General features: G+C 42.1%; 1 pseudogene; it reads right to left on the minus strand.

Moving 5' to 3' along the window:
- Window positions 1–6,952: 6,952 nt before the first annotated feature.
- LOC100986805 (chromobox protein homolog 1-like) lies at window positions 6,953–9,478 on the minus strand (annotated as a pseudogene).
- Between the last annotated feature and the right edge of the window lie 814 nt (window positions 9,479–10,292).

Genomic DNA, 10,292 nt, shown 5'->3' on the forward strand with positions numbered 1-10,292 from the left:
GAGACGTGGTGTCACCATGTTGGCCAGGCTGGTTTTGAACCCCTGACCTCAGGTGATCCACCCACCTCAGCTTCCCAAAGTTCTGGGATTACAGGTGTGAACCACTGTGCCCGGCCTTCATTGGAATAGTCAGTTTACATTCAGTGTAATTACTGACGAGGTAGAATATGTCTGCCATTTTGCCTAAAGGGAACTTTAGTATTTCTTATAGGGCAGATATTTGGCGATGAAATCTCTCAGTTTTTCTTTAACTGAAAATATCTTAATTTCTCCTTTATTTTTGCAGGATAGTTTTGCTGAATATAGAACTCTTGATTGACAGTCTTTCTTTTAGCAATGAATATGTTATCCCAGGACTTTCTGGCTTTCAGGGTTTCTTTTTTCTTTTTTCTGAGATGGAGTTTCACTTATTGTCCTGGCTGGAGTGCAATGGCGCAATCTCAGCTCACTGCAACCTCCGCCTCCCAGGTTCAAGCGATTCTCCTGCCTCAGTCTCCCGAGTAGCTGGGATTACAGGCATGTGCCACCACACCCCGCTAATTTTGTATTTTTAGTAGAGATGGGGTTTCTCCATGTTGGTCAGGCTGGTCTCAAACTCCCGACCTCAGGTGATCCACCCGCCTTGGCCTCCCAAAGTTCTGGGATTAAAGGTGTGAGCCACCACGCCCGGCCTTGGCTTCCAGGGCTTCTGATGAGAAATCAGCTGTTAATTTTACTTAAGAACTCTTGTATGTAATGAGTTGCTTTTCTCTTGCTGTTTTCAAGACTCTCTTCGTCTTTTGGTAATTTCAGTTTGTTTGTTTGTTTGTTTGTTTGTTTAAATAAAGATAGGGTTTTGCTCTGTTGCTCAGGCTGGAATACAGTGGCACTATCATAGCTCACTCTAGTCTGGAATTGATCCTTATGCCTAAGCCTCCCAAGTAGCTAGCACTACTGGCATATGTCACCATACTCAGCTAATTTATTTATATTTTTATTTTTTGTAGAGTTGGGGGTCTTGCTATGTTGACCAGGCTGGTTTCAAACTACTGGCCTCAAGTGATCCTTTTGCCTTGCTCTCCCAATGTGCTGAGATTATAGATGTGAGACAACATTCTCAGTCTCTTTTAACAGTTTTTATATGACATGTCAAGGTGTGGATCCCTTTGAGTTTATCCTACTGGGAGTTTATTTTCTTGGATATGCTGACTTTTGTTTGTTGTTGTTTTGTTTCTTTCAAATTTGAAAGGGTTTTGGCCATTATTCGTTTGAATATTCTTTCTGACCATTTTTTCTGTCTTTCCTTCTGAGACTTCCACTATGTGTATGTTGACACACTTTATGGTTTTCCTTGTATCTCTGAGGCCCTTGTTTTTTTCTTTTTCCTTCAGTTCCTCAGAATGAGTAATCTCCTCAATTATTCTGTCTTCAAGTTCTCAGATCCTTTGTTTGGCTTATTTTTGTTTGTTTGTTTGTTTGTTTTAGAGCAATAGAGTCTTGCTAAGGGGCCCAGGCTGGACTGAAACTCCTTGGCTCAAGTGATCCTCCTGCTAAAGCCTACCAGGTAGTTTGGACTAGAGGTGTGTGCCACTGTGCCTGGCTAAGTTCTTGGATTCTTTCATATTCTGCTGAAATCTGCTGTTAAGTCTATCCAGTGATTTTTCATTTCAGTTATTTTACTTTTCAACTTCAGAACTTCTATTTGTTCCTTTTTTAATTAATTTTTTAAAAGTTGACATATATATTTATTGTGTATAAAATGTTTTGAAATATGTATACACTGTGGAATGGCTAAATTGAGAGCTCATTCACATAGGCATTACCTCACATACTGATTTTTTTTGTGGTAAGTACACTTATAGCATATTCTCAGCAATTTTCAAGAATACAGTGTATTGTTATTAACCTCAGTCACCATGTTGTATAATAGATCTCTGGAGCAGGGTTTGTTATTGTTGCTAGTTGTTGCTATTATTTTGTTTAGTGACTTTCCTGGACTAATTCTGTAAAGTCTGTATTCTTTGTAATGTAAAGTCTCTGTTCAATTAGCTTAATGGCCAGTTAATGATTGAACACAGATTTCCTCAACTATCTTGAATAAATAAGTCTTCCAAATTTTGTTGATTCACTCGGTATTGGGGTATAGTTTCGATTCTCTCTCAGGCAGTTTACATCTCTCTTTAGCCTTCATTTCTTGCTTAGGAAAAGCCTTAAGGTTGGCCAGAGGTAAGACATTGGGGTCTTCTCAGGTCTTTTCTGGGCATGCACACATCATGTGCGTGGCCTTATAGATTCCTAGGACTGTATCAGAGCTTTCCAAATCTCCCAATGGACATCTTATTCTTCAGTTTTTTTTTCCTTTTAAGTTTTTCATCAGCATCTTTTTATCCCCAACTGTTAACAACACCTCTGACAGCTTTGATGTTAAACAACTGCCAATGATTGTTTTCAATAAATGTCACATGGATAGGACTATGCAGAGAGACTGAGCTGTGACCAATATTTAGACCAATAAAGACAAGCTCTGAGAATGGAACTTTTCATTGAGCTGCCAGACAAGTCAAATAATGACAGTCCTCTGGGATTGAGGCTTTCCTGGAGCTCCAAGTCCATTCTTCCCCCTCCAGTAGATGCTAGTCTGCTGCTTTTCATAGCTATTGTAATAGTGTGGCTATTGGTTTTTAATGCTACTTTGAAGAGGAGTTAGAATTAGGAAAAGCTTAAAAACCAAATCTCATTGTTCTTACCAAGATTCAGTCATTTTTCTTGACTAAACACTGCTCACATTGCTGCAAACTTCTGTTTAATTTCTAGAGTCTAAAAAATTAAAAAAATTAATTCTGATGGGTTTTGAAGATCTTATTGCTTTTATAGAGTAGCAAATTTTTGGAAGTCCTTAGTCTACCATTCTGAAAGTTGGAAAGATCTCCAGCTTTCATTTGTTTTTTGTTACTATGTTGTATTATTTTATATTCTTCTACTTTTATTCTATTTGTGCCTTTATTTTATTTTTTCAAGTTTTCACACAGTGTTGATTGTGTCTTTATTTTAAAATGAGTTGCCTTCTTCCCTGTTGATGTTATTAAAATAAATGAATAAATAAATAAAGTGAGTTTCTTGAAAGTAGATAGTATGTAATTGGATCATCCTTTTTAATCCAATTTGATAAACTGTGCTTTTTAATCAGGATGTTTAGAGGATTTAATTTGACTTATTTATTTATTTTATTATTATTATTATTTTTTCAAGATGGAGTTTTGCTCTTGTTGCCCAGGCTGGAGTGCAATAGTGTGATATCGGCTCACTGCAACCTCCGCCTCCTGGCTTCAAGTGATTCTCCTGCCTCAGTCCTGAGTAGCTGGGATTATAGGCATGCACCACCACGCCTGGCTAATTTTGTATTTTTAGCAGAGACAGTGTCTCTCCATGTTGGTCAGGCTGGCCTTGAACTCCCAACCTCAGGTGATCCACCTGCCTCGGCCTCCCAAAGTGCTGGGATTATAGGCATGAGCCACCACACCCAGCTGACTTAATTTTGTTTTTTAGAAGATTTAATTTGAAAGTGTTTATTAATATTGTAAAATATAAAGCTACTCGCTCTATTTTCTTTCCATTTGTTCTATCTATTCTTTGTTCTCTCTCTGTCTCTCTTTTTTTTGTCTTCTTTTAGATTGAGTGTTTTTTATGCTTCCATTTTATCCTTTTCATTGCCTTATAAGCTATACTACTTTGAGTTTTCTCCTTGTTTTTTTGTTTTGTTTTTAGTGGCTGCTTTATGGTCTTTAGTATACACCTTCTACTTACCATTGTCTACTTTGAAGTAAAATTATACTATTTCACAAATAGTATAAGAACACATGGCAGTGTACTTTTCTATTTCTCCTCTCTTGGCTTTTGCCCTATTGCTGTCATATAATGTCTGTACATGTTATAAGCTCCACATTTCAGTTTGTTATTTTTAATTTCATACTCAGTTACCTTTTTTTTTTTTGGATACTGAGTCTTGCTCTGTCGCCCAGGCTAGAGTACAGTTGCACCATCTTGGCTCACTGCAACTTCCTCCTGGATTCAAGTGATTCTCCTGCCTCAGCCTCTCTTGTAGCTATGATTACAGGCATGCACCACCATACCCAGCTAATTTTTGTATTTTTAGTAGAGACAGGGTTTCACCATGTTGGCCAGGCTGGCTGGTCTCGAACTCCTGACCGCATGATTTGCCCTCGGCATCCCAAAGTGCTGGGATTACAGGCGTGAGCCACCATGCCTGGCCCCACCTTTTTTAAAAATTGTAAAAATAAGTTTTACAATTATTTTATATTTGCCCACATATTTACCATTTCCAGTGCTCTTCATGTTTTGGGGGTAGATTCAGATTTTTCTTTTTTTTTTTTGAGACAGAGTCTTGCACTCTCACCCAGGCTGGAGTGCAGTGGTGTGATCTCAGCTCACCGCAACCTCCACCTCCCGGGTTCAAGCAATTCCCCTGCCTCAGCCTCCCCAGTAGCTGGGATTACAGGTGTGCACCACCATGCCCAGCTAATTGTTGTATTTTTAGTAGAGACAGGGTTTCACCATGTTGGCCAGGCTGGCTGGTCTCGAACTCCTGACCGCATGATTTGCCCTCGGCATCCCAAAGTGCTGGGATTACAGGCGTGAGCCACCATGCCTGGCCCCACCTTTTTTAAAAATTGTAAAAATAAGTTTTACAATTATTTTATATTTGCCCACATATTTACCATTTCCAGTGCTCTTCATGTTTTGGGGGTAGATTCAGATTTTTCTTTTTTTTTTTTGAGACAGAGTCTTGCACTCTCACCCAGGCTGGAGTGCAGTGGTGTGATCTCAGCTCACCGCAACCTCCACCTCCCGGGTTCAAGCAATTCCCCTGCCTCAGCCTCCCCAGTAGCTGGGATTACAGGTGTGCACCACCATGCCCAGCTAATTGTTGTATTTTTAGTAGAGATGGGGTTTCACCATGTTGGCCAGCTCGGATTCGAACTTGTGAATCCACCCGCCTTAGCCTCCCAAAGTGCTGGGATTACAGGCATGAGCCACCACACCCAGCCAGATTCAGATTTTTGTCCCACAATATATTGCTTCTACCTGGTGACTTTTTTCAAATTCTTTTTTTTTTTTTTTTTTTGAGACAGGGTCTCACTCTGTCACCCAGGCTGGAGTGCAGTGGTGTGATCATGGCTCACTCCAGCCTTGACCTTCCTGGGCTCGGATGATCCTCCTACCTCAGCCTCCAAAGTAGCTGGAACTACACATGTGCAACACCATGCCTTGCCTGGATAATTTTTGTATTTTATGTAGAGACGAGGTTTCACCATGTTGCCCAGGCTGGTCTTGAATTCCAGGGCCCAAGCGACCCACCCACCTCAGCCTCCCAAAACTCTGAGATTACAGGTGGGAGCCACCATGCCTGGGCTCTTTCACATTCTTTTTTTTTTCTTTTAATAAACCTATAGTTTTATTAAGACAAAAACTGACAGCGTGGTATGAAGTTTACATTTAAAAAAAGTTTTCACAGAAATCTAACACATGCCTAAAAAGATTTTACAATGTAGTTCTAGATGCAAGTCTAGGCAATATCAAGAACTGATGGATCTCATGACTCAAGACAGAGCATTTTAGATATCAGTTACTTCTTAGGATTTCTTAAAAAATGGTTTTGTTGGCTGGGTGCGGTGGCTCACGCCTGTAATCCCAGCACTTTGGGAGGCTGAAGCGGACAGGTCACGAGGTCAAGAGATCGAGACCATCCTGGCCAACAATGGTGAAACCTCATCTCTACTAAAAACACAAAAATTAGCCAGGCGTGGTGGCGGGCACCTGTAGTCCCAGCTACTCAGGAGGCTGAGGCAGAAGAATTGCTTGAACCCAGGAGGCAGAGGTTGCAGTGAGCCAAGATCATGCCACTGCACTCCAGCCTGGCAACAGAGCAAGACTCCATCTAAAACAAAACAAAAAAAGGTTTTATTTGTTTTTTTGTGTTTTAAAGTGAACCACTGCCCAGTAGGAAAGTTAAATCTCCTGAGACCAAGGCTTTTGAAATCACTCAACTCGAATCAATTCAGTGGAACTTGTGCTGTCAGTGACTGAACGCTGCCACCAATGGTTTCAGAGTTCAAAGATCCAAAAAGAGAACTGCTCCAAGAGTTCTCCCCACTAAGAGTATGGGCTCTTGTCTTTCCCTACTGTCTTATCTCCTCTACCACCCTCTTCCCCTTCCCCAATACCTCAGCCAGTGGCTTCAACAAGCTGATATTTATAACTTCATTATTGGAAAGAAAAGGGTCTTCTGTCTAATTTCAGGAATTAACCCCTCTGAGACAGAATGATCTGCTCATACTATATACTCTCCAATAAAAGACCTTCCCTCCTCAGTCAATTTCCATCTCTAAAATGGCAACTTTGGTAACTTATCAACTAGCTTATCCTTTGTGGGGAACAGCATTAGGTTTAGGCAGGGAACACCTTGGCTTATATAGGTTTCAGACATTCATGGCTTTTTTTTTCATTTTAAAAACTTCATTTAAATAGAGACTATTAGTCAAATGATTGGAAAATCAATAATGAAAAATAATTCTTCAGGGTCTTCTGGTGAGGCGGAGGAACACACCAAACTGCACTGGCCCTGTCAGGGGACAGGACACCCTCATGGGGTCAGGCTCAGCCCTTCGGGTGGCATGAGGTCCTGCAGGCTGTGGGTCACGCTCCAGCCCCCTGCCTGGTGACCCGCCCTGGGCCTAGGCATTCACAGCTTTTAATTATAGTCTTTATTTATGATGCTAATGACATTTCTTTCAAAGATAAAATATTCTAGACATAGAAGGAAATCATTAGTTGTCTGTTCTTTCCATTGCTTCACCATTTCCCCTATCAAGCCCCAAATTTTAATCAAAATGATGCTACCCATCTCCCTTCCTCCTCTCTCCATCCCTCCCTCCCCAAATAATACACCAGTAATAGCCAAAAACTACACACATGCTATGCTGTAAAAATGCAGTTGACACTATTGGGAAGTAGGCTGTGTGTTGTGGAGATGCTCTTTGAAGATCTACAGTATTTTTGTTTGCTCTCCCACACACCCAACTCTGCAAGTTTTGTCCTTCATAGAAGGCCCTTTGCTTTTCTCAGCAAAATGAAGAAAAGGTTGCCTTGAAACACTTATCCCCCTTCCCCTCCACTGGGATGGGTATGCAAATTCTAGAGCTTGGAATGGCTTTAAAGCACTTGGGCTGCTGCAGGGCACAGAAACTATACTGGCTCTTCAAAGGACATCTTCTCAAGCCACCTCTATGCTGTCAAGACAAGTAGAACTCCTTCTCTTCCCACTGGAAACCCACATTCAGATGTGACAGGGGCTGGTACTCAGAAGAGTCAATTCTTGTCATCTTTTTTGTCATCCTCCTTCTTGGGGTAGGAATGCCTTTCCTCATAGAAAGATATGACAACCTGTGGGCACTTGACGCTGGCTTCCTTGCCAGGAAACAGGTCAGCCTCATCAGAGTTTTTCCATGTCATCGGGATCATGAGCTCTCCACTGGAGTATGTAGCTCCAATAATCTGCTCTGGCGCCAAACCCCCAGCAAAGCCTCATGGCTTTTCTGACTCTTCTTTCTTCTTCTTTGGTTTGCCCTCCTCTCCCTATGAAGCAGGAGATGTAAAAAAAAAAAAAAAAAAAAAAAAAAAGAGAGAGAGAGAGAAGAAAACAAGTTTTCTGTACAGGCTGACTCACTCCAAGGCCCAGCAATAAGCAAGGCTCTGTGAGGGCTCTCATAGTGCTATCAGCAGAGCCGGGGCCCAGAAGGAATGGGCTCCAGGAGCAGGGATGAGAAAAACAAGTTCTTATCAGTTTCCCCTTTTTAAAATTATCTCCCCATACCATTATTCTTTGTTCTGCTCTCCTAACTATCTTTGTAACTATTTCTGCAAGTTGGTAAGGATTTTGTAAGTTCCTGTTTTCCCATCTGTGCAGTATGGTAAAGGTCACAAGACGTGCCTGAGTTGCAACACCTGTCTCTGTTTGATAAACTGCCTTTGTTCTGCTTCTGTAAGCTTGCTTGCCACCCTGCAGGTTTTGCACCACTAGCTGGCCAACCCCTTTTGGTTGCATGTATAAAAGTCAAGCCCTGTCTTTGTTTGGGGCTCAACCTTTGGAGGTTAATCTGCTGAGCCGGAGCACCTACATAAATCCTCCTGAGCCACCCATTGGTCTCTCCTGTCCCTTTAATTCCCACAACACCTTATCTTCAAATCATCAGCTTTGCGCTTGCCTCCCTCTGATTTATCTGTCTCATGTGTTGTTTTCTATGACTGCAGAAACTCAGCAATGAGGTCAGGGCAATCCAGGTTCTGGTCTGGTTCCCATGTGTGGTCCTCATTGAGAACCCCTTCCACTTTAGGAGCTACTCCACTTTGCCCTTTACCCCTCCACAGTCAAGAACTTTTTCCACCACATATTTCTCTTCCTCCACTTCTAGAGCCTCCTCCACTTTCTTCTTGTTTTGTTTTTTCCTCATAGTGCCCGCTAGCTTTCTGGTGTAAAGGGTGACACTACTCAGAGCAGTGCCCAAGAGTCCAAGAGGAATCAGTGCCATGCTACTGGCCCATTGCATTGGGTCAGCAGAGGGAGTGGCACCCAGGAAAGCAGCAAGCTGGGTGGCCACAGTGGAGCCCCTCCCTGAAGTGGCCTACTGCAGGTCCTGGCCAAGGGCCCTCCCGTCAGCCGAACAAAACAACCTCGCACTCTGCACTGCCCGCCTCCTGCCCTCTTTCAACATTCTTATTGTTCAAGTGTGCTGGTTAAATTCTTCCAGCTTTTGCATGCTGAAAAACTTGTGTCCTATGTTTTTGAAAATTTTTCTCTGGGAATAGAATTCTAGGTTGACAATTGTCTTCTAGTACTTTAAGTATATTGCTTCACTGTCTTCTAGGCTTGCATTACTTGCAGCAAAAATCTTTTGCTATTTTTTACATTCTGTACATAAGATCTCTTTTTTCCTTTGGCTGATTTTAAGTTTAAAATTTTTCTTCTTATAAGTAGTTCTAAGCAATTTGAATATGGCATACTGGCATGCTAGTTTTGTTGATGTTAGTTGGGCTTGGGGTTCATTGATCTTCTTAGATCCATTGATTTATACTTTTCATCAATTTAGAATTTTTTTTTTTTTTGAGACAGAGTCTCATTCTGTCACCCAGGTTGGAGTGCAGTGGTGTGATCTCAGCTCACTGCAGCCTCCACCTCCCAGGTTCAAGCAATTCTCCTGTCTCAGCTGCCCACGTAGCTGGGACTACAGGTGCATGCCACCATGCCTGGCTAATTTTTTGTATTTTTAGTAGAGACAGGGTTTTGCCATGTTGGCCAGGCTAGTCTCAAACTCTTGGCCTCAAATGATCTGCCTGCCTCAGCTTTCCAAAGTGCTGGGATTACAGGCATGAGCCATCATTCCTGGCCTATTTAGAAAATTTTTATCTATTAGTCTTTCAAATATTTTTTCTGCCTACCCCTCACTTTTTCTGGGACTCCAATTATGTGCATGTTAGGCCAGTTGAAGTTTTCACACATCTCACCAATGTTCTGTGTACCTTTTTCTGTGATCTATTTCCTTCTGCATGTTTTATTTTGTATAGTTCCCATGCCTTCAAATTCTGCAATCATTTTTTTTTCTGTAGTGTCTAATCAGCTATTAATCCTGCTATAAGCTGAATTGTGGCTCCCAAAGTCCATATGTTGAAGCTCTAACTCCCCATGAGACTGTATTTGGAGAAAGGATCTTTATAGAGGCTATGAAGGTTGCAAGAAGTCAGAAGGGCACACCCTAATCAAACAGGACTGATGTCCTTATGAGAAGAGAAGGAGACACCTCTGTGTGTGTGCACCCAGACAAACAACTATGTGAGGACACAGCAAGAAGTTGGCAGTCCACAAGCCCAGGATAGAAGCCTCATGTTAAACCAACCCTGGCACCTTGATCTTGGACTTCCAACATCCAAAACTGTGAGAAAACGAACTTCTGGCCAGGTGCAGTGGCTCATGCCTGTAATCTCAGCACTTTGGGAGGCCGAGGCAGGTGGATCGCTTTAGCTCAAGAGTTCAAGACCAGCTTGGGCAACATGGCGAAACCCCATCTCTACCAAAAATACAAAAATTAGCCAAGCATGATGGCACATGCTTGTGGTCCCAGATACTCAGGAGACTGAGATGGGAGGATCTCTGGAGCCCAGGAAGTCGAGGCTGCCATGAACCATGATTGCACCACTGCACTCCAGCCTGGATGACAGAGTGAGATCCTGTCTCAAGAAAA

The sequence above is a fragment of the Pan paniscus genome, chromosome 1 (genome assembly GCF_029289425.2).
Source record: "Pan paniscus chromosome 1, NHGRI_mPanPan1-v2.0_pri, whole genome shotgun sequence".
In the NCBI taxonomy this organism is placed as follows: domain Eukaryota; kingdom Metazoa; phylum Chordata; class Mammalia; order Primates; family Hominidae; genus Pan; species Pan paniscus.